The sequence below is a fragment of the Planococcus citri genome, chromosome 2, assembly GCF_950023065.1.
Source record: "Planococcus citri chromosome 2, ihPlaCitr1.1, whole genome shotgun sequence".
NCBI lineage: Eukaryota > Metazoa > Arthropoda > Insecta > Hemiptera > Pseudococcidae > Planococcus > Planococcus citri.
This window is the reverse complement of record NC_088678.1, coordinates 22,281,155-22,304,239: the sequence shown is the minus strand read 5'-3', so window position 1 is coordinate 22,304,239 and position 23,085 is coordinate 22,281,155. Positions and strand designations below refer to the sequence as shown.

General features: G+C 32.2%; 1 protein-coding gene across 9 annotated transcripts in view; it reads right to left on the bottom strand.

Annotated features, from left to right (window-relative positions):
• Glut1 (Glucose transporter 1) overlaps positions 1–23,085 on the bottom strand; it is a 228,417-nt gene that overhangs the window by 134,642 nt on the left and 70,690 nt on the right. For 5 of the 9 annotated variants that reach the window (XM_065349100.1, XM_065349105.1, XM_065349104.1 and 2 more), the window contains exon 1: positions 2,521–2,897. The exons of 2 other annotated variants lie outside the window; for them this stretch is intronic. The gene's annotated coding sequence lies outside the window, so the exon portion shown is untranslated. Of the gene's footprint in view, positions 1–2,520; positions 2,898–23,085 lie in introns of those variants that run through there. 2 more of the 9 variants (XM_065349108.1, XM_065349107.1) reach the window with 2 other exon arrangements.

Genomic DNA, 23,085 nt, shown 5'->3' with positions numbered 1-23,085 from the left:
AAAAAATCGCTGGAGGCTCCAAAACAACTTGAAATTTACCTGCATTCGATTTCACAGCGTATTGAAATTAGTTTGCAGAATTAATTTCGGCTTTCCAACTCCATTTGATGAAATTTCGTGGAAATTCAGAGTTTCAAAAATAGACTGGAGGCTCCAGTAATTTTCAAAAAATCGCTGGAGGCTCCAAAACAACTTGAAATTTACCTGCATTCGATTTCACAGCGTATTGAAATTAGTTTGCAGAATTAATTTCGGCTTTCCAACTCCATTTGATGAAATTTCGTGGAAATTCAGAGTTTCAAAAATAGACTGGAGGCTCCAGTAATTTTCAAAAAATCGCTGGAGGCTCCAAAACAACTTGAAATTTACCTGCATTCGATTTCACAGCGTCTTGAAATTAGTTTGCAGAATTAATTTCGACTATCCAACTCCATTTGATGAAATTTTGTAGGAATTTCGAGTTTCAAAAATCTGCTGGAGGCTCCAAAACTGCTCAAAATGGTTTGAAACAGTTTTCAATCGATTTGGCAGGTCAAAACTAGGGTATATCCCAAATTTCAGCTTTCTAGGTCAATTTGGTAAAATTTTGATTTTTCTCACATTTTGGCCAAAATTTGATTTTTGAAAATTCACCAAAAATTGAAAAAGGCACTTTAGCACTTGAAATTTTGACAGGTGATGAATTTTTGCCTGCTCTTTCGATCTACCTTTGTACGGTTTGAAAAATCTTATGCTAGTCCCATTGGAACGCAAAATCTGCGATTTCGGCTGACCTGTCAATCAAAATGACCGCCATTTTGTAATTGGGGCCACTTTTTTTTGAGTACAAGGGCTAGAAATGTTCCATAGGACTCCCCCTTTAAGAAAAAAGTTGTCCCAGAGAATCGACGGGGGGGGGGGTGCAAGTGATCCTCATGCCTCCCCGACTAATTGGATAATCTTTCAACTGAAACTGAAAACTAAACTGAAAAAATATCAGTTTTTTGTAAAAACTTTTACCGAAAATTTCATTGCTTAAAATCATTTAAAATGAAAAACACGAATAAAAATAAAGCATCAAAATCGATGAAATTCGTATAAATATTGTGAAAAAATGCATGAAAAAGTGTTTAAGACACGTTAAAATGATGTTAAAACACTAAAAAGAAAGCATTTAAAAAGTAATAAAAATTCAGAGAAATTTGCTTTAAGGGATGTAAAAGGGTTTGAAAAAATGGTAAAAAAAACAAAAAAAAAGCATTGGAATAATTGAACACGAGAAAAAAGTAATGAAATTAGAAAAAAGTGTGCCAAATGTGCACAAAAATGGCTTGAAATTGAAAATGAGTAGAAATCACATTAAAATTGCAAAAAAAAATCATTGAAAATCGTTGTTCTGTACCTGTACTCATGTGTAAAGTCGGAATCGAAAGTTGAAAAAAAAAACAATAAATGAAACTTGAACCGAAAACTGAGCTTCTATTGAAAAAATTTTCAACTAAAAACTCAACTTTTATTCAGTCAGTTTTTACACCCCTGTCTTGAAGAAATAATCAAAAGAAATAATAAAATTGCAAAAAAAACTTTAAACTTTACCCCGTTACTTGAAGGTCTGAAATTTTTCACGAGAAACCCTCACTGCAAGATTTTTTTTTTTTAAATAAAAGTTGTCGTACTTTACTTATTTTGAAGACTCTTGGCTTCATCACTTTTGACCCAGAAGTCTGAAATTTGTAATCAAATGACCCATGGGATACCCCCACAACTACAAAAAAAACTTGGTGACGTTTTGTACTTGAAGTTGTACATATATTATGAAGAAAAAGAAAATGTCTTTTTTAAAAAATACTTTGAAGACCCCTGGCTTCAGCCCCCATCTCTTAGGGGTCTAAAATTTGGCATGGGACATTTTCACACCAAAATAAACATCTCTGCAATGTTTTGGAAGATTTTTTTTTTTTAATTTATTAATTTCAACCCGATCTGCAACTTTTCAACCTGCAATATTAGGGTATTGCCACCCTAAAAGTGGTCATAGATTTAGATCTGTAAATATGCACTGCAGAGATACAGAAACTCAAATTGCATCCTTTTAGAGGCGTTTCCATTTCCCTACGTAACGTTTCATGGGATAAAATCCTAACGTGTAGAGGTAATAGATACATATTTTCAACACATATACAGCAGGCACAGAAATGTTTACACACATGTGGCACATCGTCTCTCATCATACCACACATTTGTAAAAGTTCTAATGAGATCGTAGTAATAAACTAGATAGGTATCAGATGATGACGATTCGTAAAGCAAATTCAATTTAAAAACACACATGAAAACAAAACCCTAATCATGAGCAATAAATTGCTTTTTAGAAAAGTACCCGTAAGAAAGACTACTCTTGGTAATTATTTTTCGAATTAAATCTTTCCTCGTATAGCCGGCCGCAGATGCTGCCATTCGAATCGAACAGGTATATTATAAGGCACATTCGTAGAGATTTCTAATCGTAACAGAAACAGATAGAAAGAGAAAACAACGTACCCTGATGACTGAGATGATGATTTAGTAACTATATCTCTCGTTAGATTCACAGTTTAACAATTCAACAATCCATAGCAGATTAATAGAAACTGATTAAACAGACGCAAATTACTCGATATAAGTGCACAATGAAACACTAATTCTATTAATGATAAACTTTTGATAAGAACACCATCGCGAAACATCACTCTCGTTTAAAGACTAACACCGAACTAAACCATCGTATACAACTATCAACTTGTTATAAAATGAACGGATTTTCGTTGGGTTACATGATTACTGCTAATTGAGCACTCGATACATTCTTGAACTCGAATTATGGAATTAAGAATCATGATTTGTACGTAAAATTACTTCACAATAATATTTTTTTTAAATAAAAAACACAAACTTTCACTTTGATAACGAGTGATAACGAAAATAAAAATGTAAACAATACGAACGAGTACCAATGACTGAACAAACAAACTCAACCACTTTACGAATTTGAGCTTCAATTATCACAATTTTTCACAATTTAATCGATCAAATACATTAATATAGTTCAAAATAATATCATAAATGAATAAAATGTATTCCGAGTAATATTTTTATGATATTCGAAACACTGAAAGATTAATTAACCAATGATAAGAAACGTGTTCAACAGCTCAAACCTTACACCGGTTTTATAAACGAACAAAATAACGTTACGAATACTAAAACCGTACGATAATAGTGTTATTTTAAATTTTAAACGAACCGAGATATCGAAGAAATTAAGAAAATAATTCAACGTTAGGTGTATCAGGAACGCTTTAACGACCAGATTTCATAATTTTTTCATAAACCACTTATAAAACAAGGCGATATCGGATCGTCGAGTTCAACGAATAAATAATTTAAGCTCGCTTTTAATTTAGTATGAAAAACTGCAAACCTTTTAAAATAACAAAAACATAGGCAAGGTTTATTGAAGAAAAAGAGCATTTTTACGCAGCATAAAGGGAAAAAGGCATTCGCAAACTAAATAAAGCATTTCATATCGTCAACCGTACAAGCGTGAAGAAAATTTGGCTCGAAAAGTTTACCCGAAGAAGTTCAAACTTTGCTTCATACTCCGTTTTTCATAGTGAATAGAAAATTGGCCGTCAGCCAATGAATGAACCGATATTACAGTTAGAAATAGCAGATTTTTTTCCCCCTAAAGAATGATTCGTTGTTATTAGCGAGACGATTCCATGATATTTTATTGAAATTCGTCGGCCTTTTTTTCATTTTTTATTTTTTATTCAAGTTGTTTTACGTTATGCTTTGCATTGTTTCTTTAGGTAGGAATATTAATTAAACACCTTGCTGGAAATTAAGTTTTTTTTTTTTTAAATAATTTGTGCGAGCTTGAATTTTACACGATGAGGGCAAATTTCTAATTATTACAAACTTGGTTACTCAATTCAAATGTACGAAGTGAAAATAAGTGAATAAATAATGTGTATAATGCTTTTATCTCGTCAAAACATCGATATAGATAGGCGCGATTGTAGGAAAATACACCCACACGTTTACAAATTAGTTCTATTTTTTAAATAAAGGCTACTTTTTATTCTCATTAAAGGCCGCCGCTTCGATCCCCTCTTATATTTTCATGAATCGAGCATTAAATGAGGGTCGTAAAATCGTGAATTAAAGCATCGGGGTCATAAGTTTCGACTCTATTCATCGTTTACCTCCTCTTCTTTCACTCTTTCAACGAGCTTTAAAAGCGAAATTCATCTGCTATATGAGGCATATCAAAATAAAAGTTACTAACTTCCTTAAACCTTTAATGTGTTGGTAGCAAGATGAGAAAAAAAAATAAATAAAAAGGAGGGTTATGTTAGGATATTTTTGTATAGGACGTTAGGTGATGGCAATTTAAGCCATTAGCGGTGTGCACATGACGTAATTAAGAGGTTTCGAATTTATCTGATGATTCATTTCATTGTGTATAAAAATATACGGAGTACTTTATAATGGGAATATACATTTTCCGATATATCATAAGACTTATGGGTAGCCTTTTGTTTTGAAATTCGTAGTATAATATATAATTGATTGTAGAACAATTTAGGCTACACAAATCGAAGATAGGAGGATGTAACGTTTGATTTATTATAGGAAGGGAAATTTCTCCGCTCTTCGCCTTATTTGCGTTTAGCTATATGGCCATCATATCCTGTTTCAAGATCTAGTCAATTTTTTCTCAGTCACGAAGCGAACTAAGTCATTGTCATCGAGCGAAATTATAAAAATTTAATAAGTGGCCAAAGTCATGTACATATTAATCGGTCATCTTGACAAATTAAATCGAATACGCGATGGTCGTGACTTTATATTATAGAGTACGTAGGTAGGTACGTATCGTACGCAGCTTGTTTTCGCGTTTAAATATGCGGTCAGATTTAAATTAGCATATAGCAAAGCTACTACTATATACTGATAACCATTAGATATGTAAACTGAATGAAGAGCAATACGCACGTATAAAAACAACAAAACGGCCAACACCAACGCGCTGAACGCCGAACCGAATAGCGCAATTTCTTTATCAAACCGTTTTATCAAATTTAAAACGCAGACTACGTAATTACAAACGAATGTACCGAAAAACTCGCCAACTAGCCATGCACCTCTTGGAAAAACGAAATCCTAATTTGAACCGTTACTTTGGAATTAATTTAGATAACAGTTAAAAATGAAATACTTCGGGTAGGACCCGGCAATTTTACGCCTTTAAAGGTAATCGTAAAGCTCGTAAGTCTTTTTAAGGTTGTGGCCTTTTTCTGTTGAAATCGTTTCTTGTGCTTTCTTCTTTCAACTTGTTTTTTCCCCTCCCTCAAACTTTACCTATTTATACTTATTCGATTTAGCAGTTAAAATGTTGCTAATATGGATTAGTAGGTAAGTATCAAGGCGTCGGGTTTATCAATTTTACAACAATGTGAAAAGTTTGCTGCACTAAAGTGAAGTCACTCGATTGTAAAACACGAAGAAACGGTTAGTGTGAAAATTTATGATACCTCAATTCGACGTTTTATCTACCCGCAGAAATAATTTTTTGAATTAATTATACGCAAATGGTGTTGTAATTAAAGTGCATATAAAATGTAATTACTTGTTTCCGTTCGCTATTCGGGTAAATTTTAGCAGTAAAAAGTAGCTACCTACCTGAATTTATTGCCGCTGAAAATACTTATCAATTAGGTATGTACTTATGCACTTTATGTACATTCTTCGGTAGGTACCTACTTCTAATACTGATCATTTATGTATTTTTCAATTTTTCATTTTTTTAACCACGAAAAAACTGTTGATAGATAGGTAGGTACCTAGTTATTTCTTATCAGAATAATTATTGTTTGCTAAAAATTTTAAGAGGGGGTAAAAAAATATAAAGCCGATAATTGAGTTTTCTTCTCTGATTTTTTTTTACCCCCTCCTCCTAATTTCAGAATTTTAGTTCTATGACGACCGTTTAAAGGTGTGATATCAATGTTATTCATTTTTGGGGAAGTATTTGAATGTATGGCTTCGAACAAGCGCAGACTGCAGGGTTGGTTGGGCGACACTTGTGAATGCACCAATAAATGAGGATCTCCAAATTTTAACTCCCCCCCCCCATATTTTTCCTATTGTTTCTTTTTCAGGTTCGGATACTCAAATATGTTTTTTTACAATTTTTTATTCAATTTTTAGAAAACAAGTTGACCTGACGAGAAAAAACTGGAATTTTCTGGAGGAGGGGAAATGCGGTGGGAGGGAGGGTGTTGACTGAAAATTTGTCAACTTGTATGAGAAAAATACCAACTTTTCTGAATAAAATGACGAGGTTTCAAAATGAAATGACAATTTTGCCAATTGATTGTAATAGGTACTTACATTAAGTTGGGTTTAGGGTCATTCCACATCAATTCGACCAAGAAGTAGTAAGGGCGGGTTGATGATTTTTTTGAAATTTTTCCTATGGAAAGATCTTTTAAAGGTATGTCCAATGGCGCAAATCGCAGCCCTCTAGTCCTTTTTTAAAGGCTGCTAGTGCTAGGGGGTGTCAAAGTTTTCAATGAACTTATATCATCCATTTCAGCAGTGGATTATTCAATAACCGTGATACCTACCAACCAAAATAGAACTTTTTCCAATAGTTAGAAGTTTTGAAGGCTTTTTGGTGATATCATAAAAATTGGTGTTGCCACTTATAGAATTCTACACCAAGACTTCTGCTTATCGCTTGCATGCTTCCAAATACTGGAACGGATTGTTGACATGATCCTTTCAGCAGGGTTGGAATTTGAAGTATATCTAGAGGTATAACAAACAATTATGTTTTCCCCTTCCAAAAGTTGTGCCAGTATCTTGATGTAAATTGTAAACTGAGTACTGTTATCCCTAAGTACAATTTTTGGGCAACCAAACTCCTCGATCCATTGCTACATTTTTTTTGAAACAGTCTCACATATTTTGTAAAGTGATCCTCGATAACGAATATCGTATTGCATCTGGCAGTACTAGTGGGAATCAGACCAAAATTGTCAATACACTGCATGTGATTGAAGTGATCGGATTGCAAAGGTCGAGTTGGTCCATATAATCTGAAACTTGACATGAAATGCATTCAGCCACAAAACTATGCACTTGCAATGTCATTCCTGGCCAATCAAAATAACATCAGATAATCTTGATGAGTTTACTGATTCTGATGTGGCCGTACTTACTCGAAATGGTAATGATGAATAATGTCTTTTTGAAGATTCTCAGGTAACCCACTTGACAATAAATTCGCCGCTTTCAGCCGAAACGCCGGTTGTTTTTGCATAACTGCCACTTAAAATGCGCTCAAAAACGACAGTGAATTTGCCGGTGAAAAAAACGCCGGCTACTTTTAAGAAAACAGCTACTTAAACACTCATAAACAGCCAGCGAATTGCAGTTTTTTTTTATTTGCCGAATCGCCGGTTAGCCCTAGTAAAAAGTCGCCGGCTACTTTTATAGAAACAGCCGCGTGTTGATTCGCTGATTACAATGCACATGCGCAACGTATGTTTCACAACTCATTTTCACAAAATTTAAAGGAAAGTACAAAGTGCGGTACATGTATACCGCTTGAAAACAAACATTTTAACGTTGCTGTGATAGCTGAATGGTGAGCGCTCTGGACTTCCACGCAGGAGTCGTGGGTTCGATCCCCGCTTGGGTTCAAAATTTTTTGTAGTTTGGTAGATTTTTCGGCGTTTTAATGAAATAAACAGCCACTTTAAACGGCCGGCGTTTTTTTACCAGCAAATTTACTGTCATTTTTGGGCCAGCTTTTTCACCGGCTTTTCAACCGGCGAATCTATTGTCAAGTGGGAAGTATATAAATTCTCAAAGTTTGATCATTTTTGTTCTGGAACTGAGTAATTTTAATTCTTTGTCAAATTTTACTCAATCAGGTTGTCGACTCAGTCACCCTATTGACAAAAATTATGCGATAGCATGCTAAAACACATACTTTTATGCATAGCACAAGCATGTGTGAATTTGGACTTTTTTCAAAAAAAGCATGAGATTCAGCCTGTGAATATCATGTGTAAAAGTAATGTTAAAGCATGTAAAATGAAATAAAAATTTGAAAAATTTTTGCCCTGGGTGGGGATCAAACATGGGACCCACAGTTTCTATTTTTCCGTGTTAGGGGAGACCTACCTAAGATGGCATACTGTCCTAGATGGCATAGTGACGATTACTCAAAAACTACAAACTGAAAAAAAAAAGTTTTTCACTCAGAATGTTATCAACACTGTGAACATTGAATCCCATGTATGTGACAAATTTTTTAATGGTGAAAGTAGAAAAAAAACGACAATCAATTTTTTGGGGGTTGTGATTTTTACACTGCTGCTACTTTGGAATGAAATATTGGTTCGAAAAATATTTTGTTGGAAAAAAGTGGTTGCAAGTACAAAAAGTATAAGAAAAAAGGCTTGTAATGAGGTAATAGTTATAATAATTACATTTCCTTATGTGCTTCTAATATCACTCTGAAATTATCAACATGCTTGGCCAAGATGGCATAGCATTTTTTGTCCAAGATGGCATATTATGTACCTACTAATAACATTGTATTTTCATAAAAAATGTTCAAATGAGTTTTTCTTCATTTTTGAAATATTATTATTGGTATTTCAGCTTTTGTACTTGAATTTTGTAATAAAAGCCACTTTTAATCGAGTTTTTCGGGGACCGGCAAATTGCACGTATGAAATTGCACGTAAGAAAATTGCACGTGCGAAATTGTACGTATACAATTGAACGTGTGTGATAATTGCACGCATGTGAAAATAGAACGCCTGAAAATTTAACATCTGAAAATGATTTAATAAATGTGAGATTTTCGCCTACCCAAAATACAGTTTCGAAACGTTTTGAACAGTTCTGGAGCCCCCAGCGGATTTTTGAAAGGTGAAATTTTTGCAAAATGTTACTCAAAGAACGTGGAAAGTTGAAATTTACTTCAACATGCTGAGTCCATTGGAGACGGTTTCAAGGCATTCTGGAACTGGAAACTCCAGTTGTACATATTTTGGAAATTTCAGATTTTCACAAAGTTCCATAAAAACCGTCTAAATTAACTTTTGAACTTTCAAAATATGGCTACTGGCTCCTGAACAGGTTGAAACCGTCTGCATGTTAAATTAACGGTGTTATTGAATTTTTTTCATTTTTTCTGGAATTTATGAGCAGATAAAAAATTTACTTTTGAAATCGAACTCATGGAATTTCGCGACAACTCCCTAAAATGGTTGATAGGGTGCTCAATGTGCACTGACCAAAATTATAGGGGCTGAACTTCATTTTTAGCCTTTTCAGAACAATACAGATAGTTGAACGTAATATGTAAGTCAATGAATTGAATGCTGTAAACGTTCTATTTTCGCATGCGTGCAATTATCACACACGTTCAATTGTATACGTGCAATTTCGCACGTGCAATTTTTCACGTGCAATTTGAAACGTTCAATTTTCACCAACCCTAGTTTTTCTTCATTTTTGAAATATTTTCATAGGTATTTCAGCTTTTGCAATAAAAACCGCTTTCCTTCGAGTTTTTCTTCGTTTTTGAATTATTCTCATACGCATTTCAGCTTTTGTACCTACTTAGTTAATTTTTGTTATAAAAACAGCTTTTAATCAACTTTTTATTCTTGTTTGAAAAAATTTTATAGGTATGCCATCTTATCCATACTCCTGTCCAAGATGGCATATTTGGAACTTTTTTTTAAAATGCAAATTACAGGTACCTACTAAAAATGAGTAAGATTTAAAAACCAGGGGAGGAATTTGTAGCCAAATGTTCAAAGTTTCAGATAGTGTATTCATTTTTTTGGATAATTCATTATAGCGCCCTCCAGATCCCAAAATGTGCGAAGTACGAAGTATGCCATCTTAGACGGGTCTCCCCTAGAGGGGTAAAAAAAATAGAGCAGTTACCCCTGCCCTTAAGTTTTTGCACCAATCATGAAAAGCTGAACCTTCGTCGACGTCCAGTTTCCAGCTTTTCAGAACCTGATGACCGAATTCGAATTTCCTTTTCCTTTCTGTTATGTTTAAAACCTCGTGAGTAAAAATTGGCTTCAAGTTCAATCAGTCTAAAAAATATGAACCTTCATATAGTTTAGTACATAAGTAGTAAGTACTTTATAGTTATGAAAAAAAAATTGAATACATGTGGATGATGTTTGAAATGATTGCTTGTGCAGTTTGTTGTAAATAATACGCGCTGTATTTACGGCGAACTGGGTATGCAATTTTATTAACACCATCAGATTCTCTCTAAACCTACATAATACATAGGTATATTTCATACGAACTGGAACCAACAATAAAATCGGGTTCCTTGGTTTCCTTTTGATTTTTGTTTTCAAGTTCCTTTCAATTGTGAGCTAAGATTCTCGTTTCAATTTCAAAAGCTCAAAATTTGAACATTCAGAGTGAGAGATCAACTTTTTATAATTTGAAAACCACTACTTAACAATTTCGAGAAATTATGTGGACTTTTTTTTCATCTTCTCGCTAGTTCATCGCTTCTCTAGTTCTCAAAGAAAGGGAATGGACTGATGAGACATCAAAAATAATAATTTAAAGAAAATTTCAAAGCGACCTCCCGAAGAATAAAACTATTCTGAGGCAACCCAGGATTGATAAACACTTCTATGACCTCAGAATGAGCTCCCCACATTAAAATTTAAGACGTTCACCCAACACTAGGACACCCTGTATAACGCAAACGATTTTATTCCAACGTATCTGCATACACAGTCTATCCGCATAAAGAGTGAAAAAGGCGCCCGTTCGAGTTGTGTAACACATTTCATGATGGCCGACTTTTAAGAAAATTTAATAATACCGTTATAAAGACTCACAGACGCACCACTACGAACGTCTAGCTCAGGTTTTTCATAAAGCTTATAAAATGTATGCACACTGCACACGTTGACCCGAACATTATCGGCGGAAAACAACCGGTAATCACGAAAAGGCTAGGTGTAGGTACACATTACCTACGTACGTACTCTTCTAGGTGGAAATCTAGCCAGCTCAGCGGCCTAATATGTACGAGTTCGCCTTGTTCTTTGTTTTTTCGCACTAACGTCATCTCCCCGTTGTTTAACTGTTGTTGAAAATTTGTTGTACAACGTTGTTAAAATGCTACTACGGAGATACGCGCTGACTGCTCAGTGCTCAGGCAAAATTATAGTATGTGTATAAGGTTTAACTAATTAAAATAGTAAGCTTTTAGTGTGGGCTTTATTTCAAGGTCCTTAATTACTAGTACTATGTACTAGCAGCAAGTTATACGCTGTCACTGAACAATTTATGAAGATATTTTGAATATAAAATTATGCAGAGGTTTTTTTCTTTTTCATCCACTTCTTCGTCTTCTTCAAAAATGCCTGTCAACCACAAATATCGTTCTTGCGATAATTTTTTTCCTTTTTTTTTACCCTCCTACCTACTTAAGCTCGGCATCGTGCCTTATATTCGCAGCCTTTCCCAGGGCGGTTTTTCTTAAAAATGGAAAAATCTCTGGTACGATACGATTGCTGCATGTAGATAGATGGGTAGGTGGTGGGGTATACTAGTATAAGCAGGTACGTGTACTATAAAAATATACATTTTTACACAATACCGTATACTTACTTACACGTACAAGTATGCGGTATACTACGACGAGGACATAGTCGTGTGCGAGAGGATCTTAAATTCAATATGGTAGTATATATAGGTACTCTCGACGAGTAGACCTACTTTTTAAAAATGACATATTGACACATTTCGCTCGTTATAAACCCTTTGCCAAGTTTCTACACGTATTCTCCATCTGTCAATATGTATATATATGGGTATCCCTTCAAGGGTGTACAGAACAATATTTTTTTCTTTGAATTAAATTTTTCATCTAAGTAAAGTCTACAAGGCAAAGTAGGTACGTATAACGACGAAGACGACGAAGACGTCGCTTGGCGCATGCAGCGAGCGAACCAAAGTTTGTTTCTGGCGAAAATTTCGAAAACAGATTTAATGCTTTTCCAAATTGAAAGTCTGTCAGAAACGTCGTGCTCGTCAAGTTTTATATATACAAAATGAAATTTATCTATTGTAACATGATTAAAAGCGAGAGCGGACGTTAAAAATGTACCAGCTATACCGTTGGTAGTATAGCCATAGCCGTCCATAATGCAAATCTTTTCTCCTTTAACCGTCATAGATTTTGTTTGTACAAATGATGATTTCAATATGGGCAAATGCTATACGAGTATAGGCGAGCTTGAGCCGGTACGCGGAGCTCGTTCAATTTTCACGGTGTGTTAGTCAAAACTCTTAATTGAAATATTATGTGTAAGTAGTAAAGTGTTTCTATCTTACTGTGATTACATTAACGGTCTTAAATACTAACAACAATAAGCTTTTGAATTGGTTTCAACTTTGAATGTACCACAAGCTCGCGCTATGAGGTATAGTATGTTTCAAAAGTAGGTACCGAAGAGAGTTTTTAATGACTTTGGCATGTGTGATGATAGCGAGACCTTGTCCAAAAAGTGCTTTCGATGTTGATGTGGAAAATGTTTGGCCTTTGTACACTGTACAGTGTACAGGGTGTTCCAAAAATTATAAAATTTAAATGAAAAAAGGTCCATGTGAGTGATGCTACATTTCTAAGCAGTTTGGACGAATAATTCATTTTTATCTCTCCCCCCCCCAAAAAAAAAGTTGAGGAAACATTTTCAAGTCATTTTTTTGTTGACCAATCACATAGGTATCACTTTCAAAAGCAGTTTCACTGGTTATGAATAGCCTGTTTTTCAAACTTTCAATCATGAAGTTGCTGAAAAAATGTCCAGTCACTAGGCTATGAAAAGCTAGAAACTGAATGTTTAGGGTGAAAGCTCAACTTTTCATGATGAGCGTAAGAACTGAAAGGTGCAATTTAAAAATTTGGAAAAATGATGATGAGAACCAGTTTTTACTTTTTTTCGACCAACTGATCTTCAAAGTAGAATGTTAATAACTCTTTAGCTTTGAAGAAAATGTCAAAAATCATTAAAATGTGGAGTAATAGGTATGTTGATTCTTACTGATTTGAGACCATGTGAGTTCGAATATCCATTAATTTTTTGGATTCGATACCTTTCCCTTTACTTTTTTAAAAAATGGGGGCTGCAAAAACTAAAAAATATGAATTTTGTTTTTTTAGTTTTTCTTGTAAAGGTATGAAAAACAAAAAACACCATTTTATTCTTACAAGGTAGGTGCATCTACTGGCAAAAAAATTTCCCAACCTAAGCTAGATAAACCCTTAAGAACAATATCTTGACTTGCACGAACCAACACCTTGTAATGTTCAGACCAGACTCATCTCCTCTGCTGCAGAAGTAATGAGGAGAAGAAGCTTGGGAAATATGGATTTAACAGTGGTTGAGTCCAATGGGCTACTCACACTGGAGGAAGCCAATGAGGACATATTTCTACAATGCACCTTGTTTTTTTTGCACTGGCACACTGTGTCAGCCAAGACCTCAGAATGTCTGCTGGGATAGCGAGGGACTTCATCCGCCACTTTGGAGGTAGAGAGATGCTGCTGACCCATCCACACAATGTGGGGGAAGTGGCAACTCTAGAGTGTAAAATCAGAGGAAGAGCGAGCCAGGGTCACTACATAATATTCTGCATCATCACAAAAATCTACTACAACAACAAACCACCATACATAGATAAGAACTTCTACATTGGCATCCAAAATCTTACCAGGGAATGTATTAGTAGAAAAATCAAAAAACTCTCTATCCCGCGGATTGGATGTGGGCTGGACCTGCTTGACTGGGGCCACCCTATTGACAAAATTATGCATAAAAACAGGCGTGTAGATAAGTATGCGTGAATTTGGACTTATCTCAAAAAAAGCATGCGGTTGAGCCTGCAAATAGCATGCGTAAAAGTAATGTTAAAGCATGTTATGAAAGAGGCTGAGTGAGTTAGGTAGCACAGAAAAATAGAAACTGCGGGTCCCTATCGCATAATTTTGTCCATAGGGCAGGTATGGTCAATCATCATGAGAGAATTCAGGGAGATACCTATCAACATCAAGGTGTGTCATTGGACTGCCCCTAACACCCTCTCCAAAACTAATCAATATCACTTGCAAATAGCTATCATATAATAGTGTAATAAATTATTAAATATTCTCCCCAAATATAACTCATTTAATTTAACTTACATAGTACAATGGATGTACATTATAGCACTACCCTGAGCTGAAGGATGGAAGAAACCTAAAGTATAATATGAGTAGATATAAAATGTATTTCCTGGCACTGGAGTAAGAATTCTTACAATACTTTTTAAATTCAAAAGTATGTGGAAACTTATGTGAAAAATTTCACATAAACCTTCACATAGTTTTTCATTCAATCAAATGCAAAAATATTTACAAAACTTAGATATTGAAATGAAATGCAAAATTTTTTGCAATACTTAAACATTTCAAACAAATGCAAAAATTTCATCAAAACCTAAACATTTCAAACAAATGCAAAAATTCATTCAAAACTTAAACATTTCAAACAAATGCAAAAATTCATTCAAAACTTAAACATTTCAATGAAATGCAAAAATTTCATCAAAACTTAAACATTTCAAACAAATGCAAAAATTTCATCACAACATTACCATTATACCACTAGTTAAAGAAAACATTATCTCTAATAAAGCGATAACACAAACACCAACACCTTTATCATAGAAACTGATTCTTTTAACTAATGCACCCACCACATGTGGAGGTAGTTATTGAAGAGAAATTTTTGCATTTGATTAAAACAAATTGACATTTTTTTTTTCTTTCTATTATAAAATAAATAATGAACACTATTGAAAAGAGCCACCTTGAATTAATAAAAGATTATGTAAATTGGTATGATGTTTCAAGTAATCAAAAACTATCAGAAGATTTCATAAGGGAATTCAAAGACAAAGTTGATTGGGAGGGAATTTCAGAATATCAAAAACTATCAGAAGATTTCATAAGGGAATTCAAAGACAAAGTTGATTGGAGTGAAATTTCAGGAAATCAAGATCTATCAGAAAACTTTATAAGAGAATTCAAAGACAAAGTTGATTGGGAGGGAATTTCATGGCGTCAAAAACTATCAGAAAACTTTATAAGAGAATTCAAAGACAAAGTATATTGGAGTGAAATTTCAGGAAATCAAGCACTATCAGAAAACTTTATAAGAGAGTTCAAAGATCAAGTAGATTGGCATTGGATTTCAAAATATCAAACACTATCAGAAAACTTTATAAGAGAATTCAAAGATCAAGTTGTTTGGGGAATGATTTCAAAACATCAAACACTATCAGAAGATTTCATAAGGGAATTCAAAGACAAAGTAGATTGGGGGGGAATTTTATGGCATGAGATGCTATCTGAAGATTTCATGAGAGAATTCAAAGACAAAGTAGATTGGTATAGAATTTCAGTTCATCAATATTTATCAGGAAATTTCATAATAGAGTTCAAAGACAAAATTGAACTGTAAAAATCATACAAAACTTTAACAATTATACCACTAGTTAAAGAAAACATTATCTCTAATAAAGCGGTAACACAAACACCAACACCTTTATCATAGAAACTGATTCTTTTAACTAATGAATTTTTTCCACTGTGAACGAATTTTTTTGCATTTGAAGTACACCATCTTTTAGAAATTGATCCATTAGTTAAAGAAATCAATTTCAATAATAAAATGAATAACTATAATAAAATGGATAACCAAGCACCTTTAAGAACATGTGAGAAGTGTATGTGTAAAATTACATACAAGAACTATGCCAGACATTTAAAAACAAAGAAACACAATGAAGTCAAGATTAATGTGAAAGAATTAAAGACGGAATTGAAGTGGTATGGAATGAAAAATGTTGATAAAATGAAAAAATCAGATTTGTTAGTGAACAAAGATAAAATCAAGGTTATTAATATTGATAGAGAAAAATTGTTGAAATTATCAAAAAAGAAATTGATTGAGTTTATTCAGGATAACAATTTCAATATTAATAAACAGTTGAGAAAAGATCAAATAGTAGAAAGGTTACTCGATTTTCACTCAAATAAAACATTACCTCTGCCCAAATGGGAATTTGTGGATGAAAATTTTAAATCAAGACATGCTCAATTTGATATGAAAAATAACTGGGATATTAAAGATATGTCAAAGTTTTTACATTTTATGAAAAAACATGTTAGTTCTTTACTTCAAGAATGGATGAAAAAGCATAGTGGTATTAAAGTGAATTTTTGTGTTTCTGCAACTTATGTAGACACTCGAGATGAAACAAAAATTGCATACAAACATTTGCAAACTAAGAATGATAGAATTACTAATAGAAGTGAATTAACAAATGGAATTTCAACTTTAATGAAGAGTGTACTTGATAGACATGAAAATATCATTGATGAATTAACAGGTAGTCCATGGCGAATAATATCAATCAATAGTTTTAGAGTAAATATAAACAAATATGACCCGCTTAGAGCAAGTTCCTATATTGATCTTCCAAAAATTTTAAAAGATAAGAAAGCAATTATAAATGTTAAAAATACTGATAATAAATGCTTTTTATGGTCACTTTTAGCATGTTTATATCCTGCAAAAGATAATCCACAAGAAATAATAAAGTACAAAGCATATGAGAAAACTTTTGATAAAGCTTTGAAAGATATTGAATTTCCGATGAAAATTAAAGACATAGAGAAATTTGAAAATAAAGTGAATGAATTGAAATTGGTAGAAGGTGGATTATCTATTAATGTTTATCATCATGATGATCGTTATAAAATTTATCCCTTACATATTACTAAAGAAGAGAAAACAAAACATGTTGATTTATTGTATTTATGTGAAGAGAGTAATGATAGAAATACTCACTACTGTTGGATTAAGGATCTAACAAAATTGATTAAAAGTCAATTAACCAAAAACACTCAAAAAATACATTTTTTGTGCAAAAGGTGCCTTTGTCATTTTTACAGTGAAGTTAAATATTTAGAACATAGAGAAAGCTGTAAAGTACATGATCCAGTTGCAGTAAAACTTCCTCTTAAAAGTGATAACATTTGTGAATTTACAAACTATAATCGATCAATGAAAATTCCTTTCACAATAATAGCTGATTTTGAGTGTATACTTAGAAAACTTGAAAAAACTAAAGTAGAGGAAGATGCTAAAACACAAAAAATTCAAGAGCACGTACCAATTAGTTGTGTTTATTACATTTTATATGAGAATGGAGAAATATCAGAGAACATGTTTGAATATTTTGGAAGTAATACCCCTCAAGTATTGTGTGAAAAATTATCAGAAGATGCAGTACGTATTGCTAATGAATACATATATAATTGTAAAAAAATGAAGAAACTGACCAATATACAAAAATGTGAATATAAAGAAGCAACAATATGTCATATTTGTGAAAGAAAATTGAGTGATTTCCCACCTATGATGGAAAAAAATATTAATAAATTGAGAAAAGAAATAGAAATTACTTCAAATATTTTAAAGTATCATGATGATCAAACACTGACTGATAGACTAGAGAAATTAGAATTAGATTTGAAAGAGAAATTAGATGATGAAGAAAAAAATAAAAAGAAAGTTCAGGATCATGACCATATAACAGGTGAATATAGAGGTGCAGCTCATAGTCTTTGCAACTTGAATTACAATGTACCTAGTTTCATACCCGTCTTGTTTCACAACTTTTCTGGTTATGATTCCCACTTATTAGTCAAAGAATTTGCTGGAACTACAGATAATTTAAAACTAATTCCAAATAATGAGGAATCTTACATCAGCTTCTCAAAAGTTGTAAAGTTTCAACACTATTCAGGAAAAGAGGGTAAAATAGAACTTAGATTTTTAGATTCATACAAATTTCTATCTGAACCACTTTCTAAATTGGCTAAAAACTTGGAAATGTGTCATTTCAAAAATTTAAAGAAATGGTTTGATAATACAGTACCACCTGGAAATGATTCATTGTTCAATTTGTTGACTGAAAAATTGGCTTACCCTTACGATTATATGGACTCATTAGAAAAATATGATGAGGAAGAGTTACCATCTAGGGGAAATTTCTACAACTCCTTGAATGATGAACATGTAGATGAACAGGAATTTTTACGTGCTCAAAAAATTTGGGAACATTTCAACATTAAAAATCTAAAAGAGTTTACAATGTTGTACAATAAAATTGATGTACTCTTGCTAGCAGATGTGATTGAAAATTTCAGAAAAACTGCACTTGAAATTTACAAGTTAGATCCACTTTGGTATTATACTACCCCCGGATTTGCTTGGGATTGCATGTTGAAAACAACAAAACAAAAATTGGAATTGTTAACTGATGTAGACATGTTGTACATGTTTGAAAATGCCAAGCGTGGTGGAATTTCCCAATGTTCAAATAGATATGAAAAAGCCAATCATAAGTACATGGGTGAAAAATTTGATAAAAATAAAGAATCAACATTCATTCAGTATTTGGATGCAAATAATTTATATGGATGGGCTATGAGTAAACATTTACCATATGGAGGGTTTTGGTGGGCAAATCCAAACGATTTTACTTACAGTAGAATTTTGAAAATGAGAGATAACCAAAGCAAAGGATATCTGTTTGAAGTTGATTTAAGCTATCCAGAAACATTACATGATTATCATTCTGATCTACCTTATTGTGCAGAAAATATTATTGATGAAAATAGACTTCCTAAATTATTCACAACATTATATGATAAGAAGAAATATGTTTTACATTATTTGAATCTTAGACAGGCTCTTGAAGCAGGTTTGAAATTGGAAAAAATTCACAGAGTTATTCAATTCAACCAATCAGATTGGATGAAAGTATATATTGATAAAAATACAAAGCATAGACAAAATGCAAAAAATGAATTTGAAAAAGACTTTTTTAAATTGATGAATAACTCGGTGTTTGGTAGAACAATGATGAATGTGCGAAATCATGTGGATATAAAATTGATTAGTGAAGGTAAAAAATATACAAAGTATGTTTCAAAACCAAATTTTGTAAAATCAACATTTTTTGCAGAAGATCTTGCAGCTGTTCACATGAAAAAAACTCACATCAATTTCAATCAACCAATTTATGTGGGTGTTTCTATTTTAGATATTTCAAAAACATTGATGTATGATTTCTATTATAGGTTGAAGAGAGAATATAAAAATGATGTTAAACTTTTGTATACTGATACAGACTCATTAATTTTGTCAATAAAAACGCCAGACTTTTACAGTGATATGAAAGGAATGATTGATGAATTTGACACATCAGACTATCCTGAGAATAATATATATGGTATTCCTCAAGTTAATAAAAAAGTTATTGGTAAATTCAAAGATGAAATGAAAGGAAAAAGTATTGAAGAATTCATAGGGTTAGCTTCTAAATTGTACTCCATCAAAGTATTTGAAGAAGATGAAAAGAAAAGAGCAAAAGGAGTGAAGAAACATGTAATCAAAAATCAAATCACCCATAATGATTATAAAGAATGCTTAGAGAAGAAAATAACAAAGAGTTTCAAGCAGAAAATTATACAAAGTAAAAATCATAATATTTACACATTTGAACAAGATAAAAGAGGTTTATCTCCATTTGATGACAAGAGATGTATATTTGACAATGAAACTTTACCTTGGGGACATTATAAACTAGAAGTAGAAAGACAGAATTTTATCACACATTTGAAAACTCTCTCTTCACTAATATAAATAACTTTGGTTAAAATTTTTTTTTCCTTATTATAAAATAATAATATGATCAATAATGAAAAGGGGCATCTTAAATTATTACTCTCTCATGTAAATTGGTATGATGTTTCAAGTAATCAGGAACTATCAGAAAATTTAATCAGAGAATTCAAAGACAAAGTATATTGGAGTGAAATTTCAGAATATCAAAAACTATCAGAAAACTTTATAAGAGAGTTCAAAGATCAAGTAGATTGGCATTGGATTTCAAAACATCAAACACTATCAGAAAACTTTATAAGAGAATTCAAAGATCAAGTAAATTGGGGAATGATTTCAAAACATCAAACACTATCAGAAAACTTTATAAGGGAATTCAAAGGCAAAGTAAATTGGGAAGAAATTTCACGTTATCAAGAACTATCAGAAGATTTCATAAGGGAATTCAAAGATTGTGTAAATTGGCATTGGATTTCAGGTCATCAAAAACTGTCTGAACATTTCATTAGAGAATTCAAAGATCAAGTAAATTGGCATTGGATTTCATGCCATCAAAAACTGGCTGAAGATTTCATTAAAGAATTTAAAGACCAAGTATGCTGGGAATGTATTTCATGGAGTCAAAAACTGTCTGAACATTTCATTAGAGAATTCAAAGACAAAGTAGATTGGAAAGAAATCTTAGAAAATCAAGAGCTATCAGAAGATTTCATATGTGAATTGAAAGATTGGGTATCTAGGAAAAAAATGTAATAGTTAAAAGAATTGTTTTCTATAATAAAATGAGTTCTATTATAGAATTGGATAATTTTATAACAAATACTTTAAGGAACAATATTCAATTATTTCAAGAATCTAAGCAAAGAGTGAAAACATACAACATTGAGGATGCTCTTTCTCCTGAAGTTGTGAATGATTTTAAAAACATGGACAAGTTTCAATTTTCAGAAAGCATATTGATGTTATATTTGAGAACGAGAGAAAACTTGATGAAAACAAATGTGAATACATATTTGAATGAAATGAAAAAAATCATTCCTTATGAGATTATGAAGGAAGCTTCACAGAGATTTGGTCTCATATGCAATGTATCAAAAAAAGAGTATTATCCATCCAAAAGGTGTCAAAACTGTGGAAGTACTCGAGAATTTTTCAAAGATCGAGATAATATTTTAATATGCAAAAAATGTTTTGCCGAGGTAATTCACTACAAACATAATTCTAAACCTCATTGCTTCAAGAAACAAAATTCAAACTACAATAGGTTAAGTAATTTCAAAAAGTGTTTGGAGAAATATCAAGGAAAACAAACTGATTTTATAAGTCCAAAGGTTTATATACATTTATAAGAAGCTTTATCTACATTTGGACAAGTGAAAAAATCAACTGTTTTTTATTTCTTGAAAGAACTAGGTTATCATAAACACTATGACGATTATATTCTAATTCATTCTAATTTAACAGGGCAGAAACCAAGTGATATTTCCCATTTAGAACAACAACTTCTAAATGATTTTGAAAAATTTTCCAATCAATTTGATTTGATAAATAGCCATAGAAAAAACTTTATAAATATGAAATTTCTTTTACATAAATTAATGTTGAAAGATGGTCACAATTTTGATCCAGAAGATTTCATTTCACTTGGCAACAAGAGGGAATGTGATGAAATATGCAGAAAAATATTCCTTTCTTTAGGATGGAAATATTCATCTAATTAACTGCTTTGTTCTTTTAGAACACTGTTCTAAAAGATATTACCACTTTTTATAATTTTTTGTAACCACTAAAGCTGTATAAAACTCATTGTTTGGACTCACACATCTGTACGCATTTTGGTCTGTAAAAGTTAGATTTTTGATTTCAATAAACAAGTCTGTGGTACGAATTCGCTCATTAGAAATGATGGATTCATTGTTATAATTGAACCACTTATTATTTGACTGAAATTTCTCAAAATTATAAACACATTCAATTTTTGTATTGACTCCCTCTGTTTCCATAAGCAATTTTACCCAAGTTTTTGTCACCAAATGCTGTTGACTCTTTAAATTTTGCTGCGACACTACCAAATAATCATAGTAATAGTTACTTGAAGATTCACCAAATTTTTTTGTTCTAATTCGACACATGTATTGTCCTTCATTTATAACTTTCAAAAATGATACAACCTCAACCTTTTTCTTCGATGTTGAATTCAAATATTCAAATTTATTGATACTTAAACGTTCTGGAATGTCAAAAGGAACATCTTTAAGCCATTCCAGCTGATACACAAATTCTTGTTCTGAAAATGTAACGTTACAAAATAGTGTAACTCCATCATTGTTGACTATTTTTTGAGATCTAAAGAATAAATCATGTTCTTGTAAAGTTGATACAAAAAGGGTAAACAGAATAATACCAGCACACTTCATTTTATAATAGGAAAAAAAATTTTTCTACTATAAATGAGCAATAATTACAATTTAGTAAATGAAAATGTTAATATAAGAAAGGAATTGAAGGCAATGTATCAGGCAAGTAAAGCAGGTAAAATTTATAAGCAAGAAGTATTAGAAGAACAGTTTAAACCAATCATTACACCACTAGAAAAAATTAGAAACCAAATAACTCAAAATGTTCCAGAAACCTTCCAAATACCTTCCCAAAACCTTCCAGAAACCTTCCCACAACCTACCCAAAATATGCTTGAGTGGAATAGTCCTCAAGAAAATGTTCTTGGTGAAATAGCAAAACAATATTTACAATTTTATGCAGCTGATGATAAAAAAGAAATTTGTGATACTACTTTTGGAATTCGATATGATCCAGACATTAATAAATGGATGATTGGCAATGAAGAAATTACTTTTAATGGTAATAACATCAAGTTTAAAGGTGGTATTGAATTTAAAGGAACTCATGGTTTATGGCAGTTGTTGACATTAAAAAATCCAGATCCAAATGAGTATGATTCTGAAGATTTAAAGGATTTTTGGAAAATTATTGATAAAACCAGTAGTTATAAACAAAATAATAATCCATCTTCCAGAGTGAAATCAAGTTGTGGAATCAAATACATTTCTGTAATAAAACCTTTACTGGATAAATATCTGAAAAAGGGGGGAGGGTTGTATCAAAGTGATAGCATAGATAGTTATCTAGAAAAATTAATCACAATTTACTCAGAGATTCAAAAAGGATCTTTAGATGGTAAGGCAATAGTACCAATTTTAAATCATCTCAAAAAAATGAA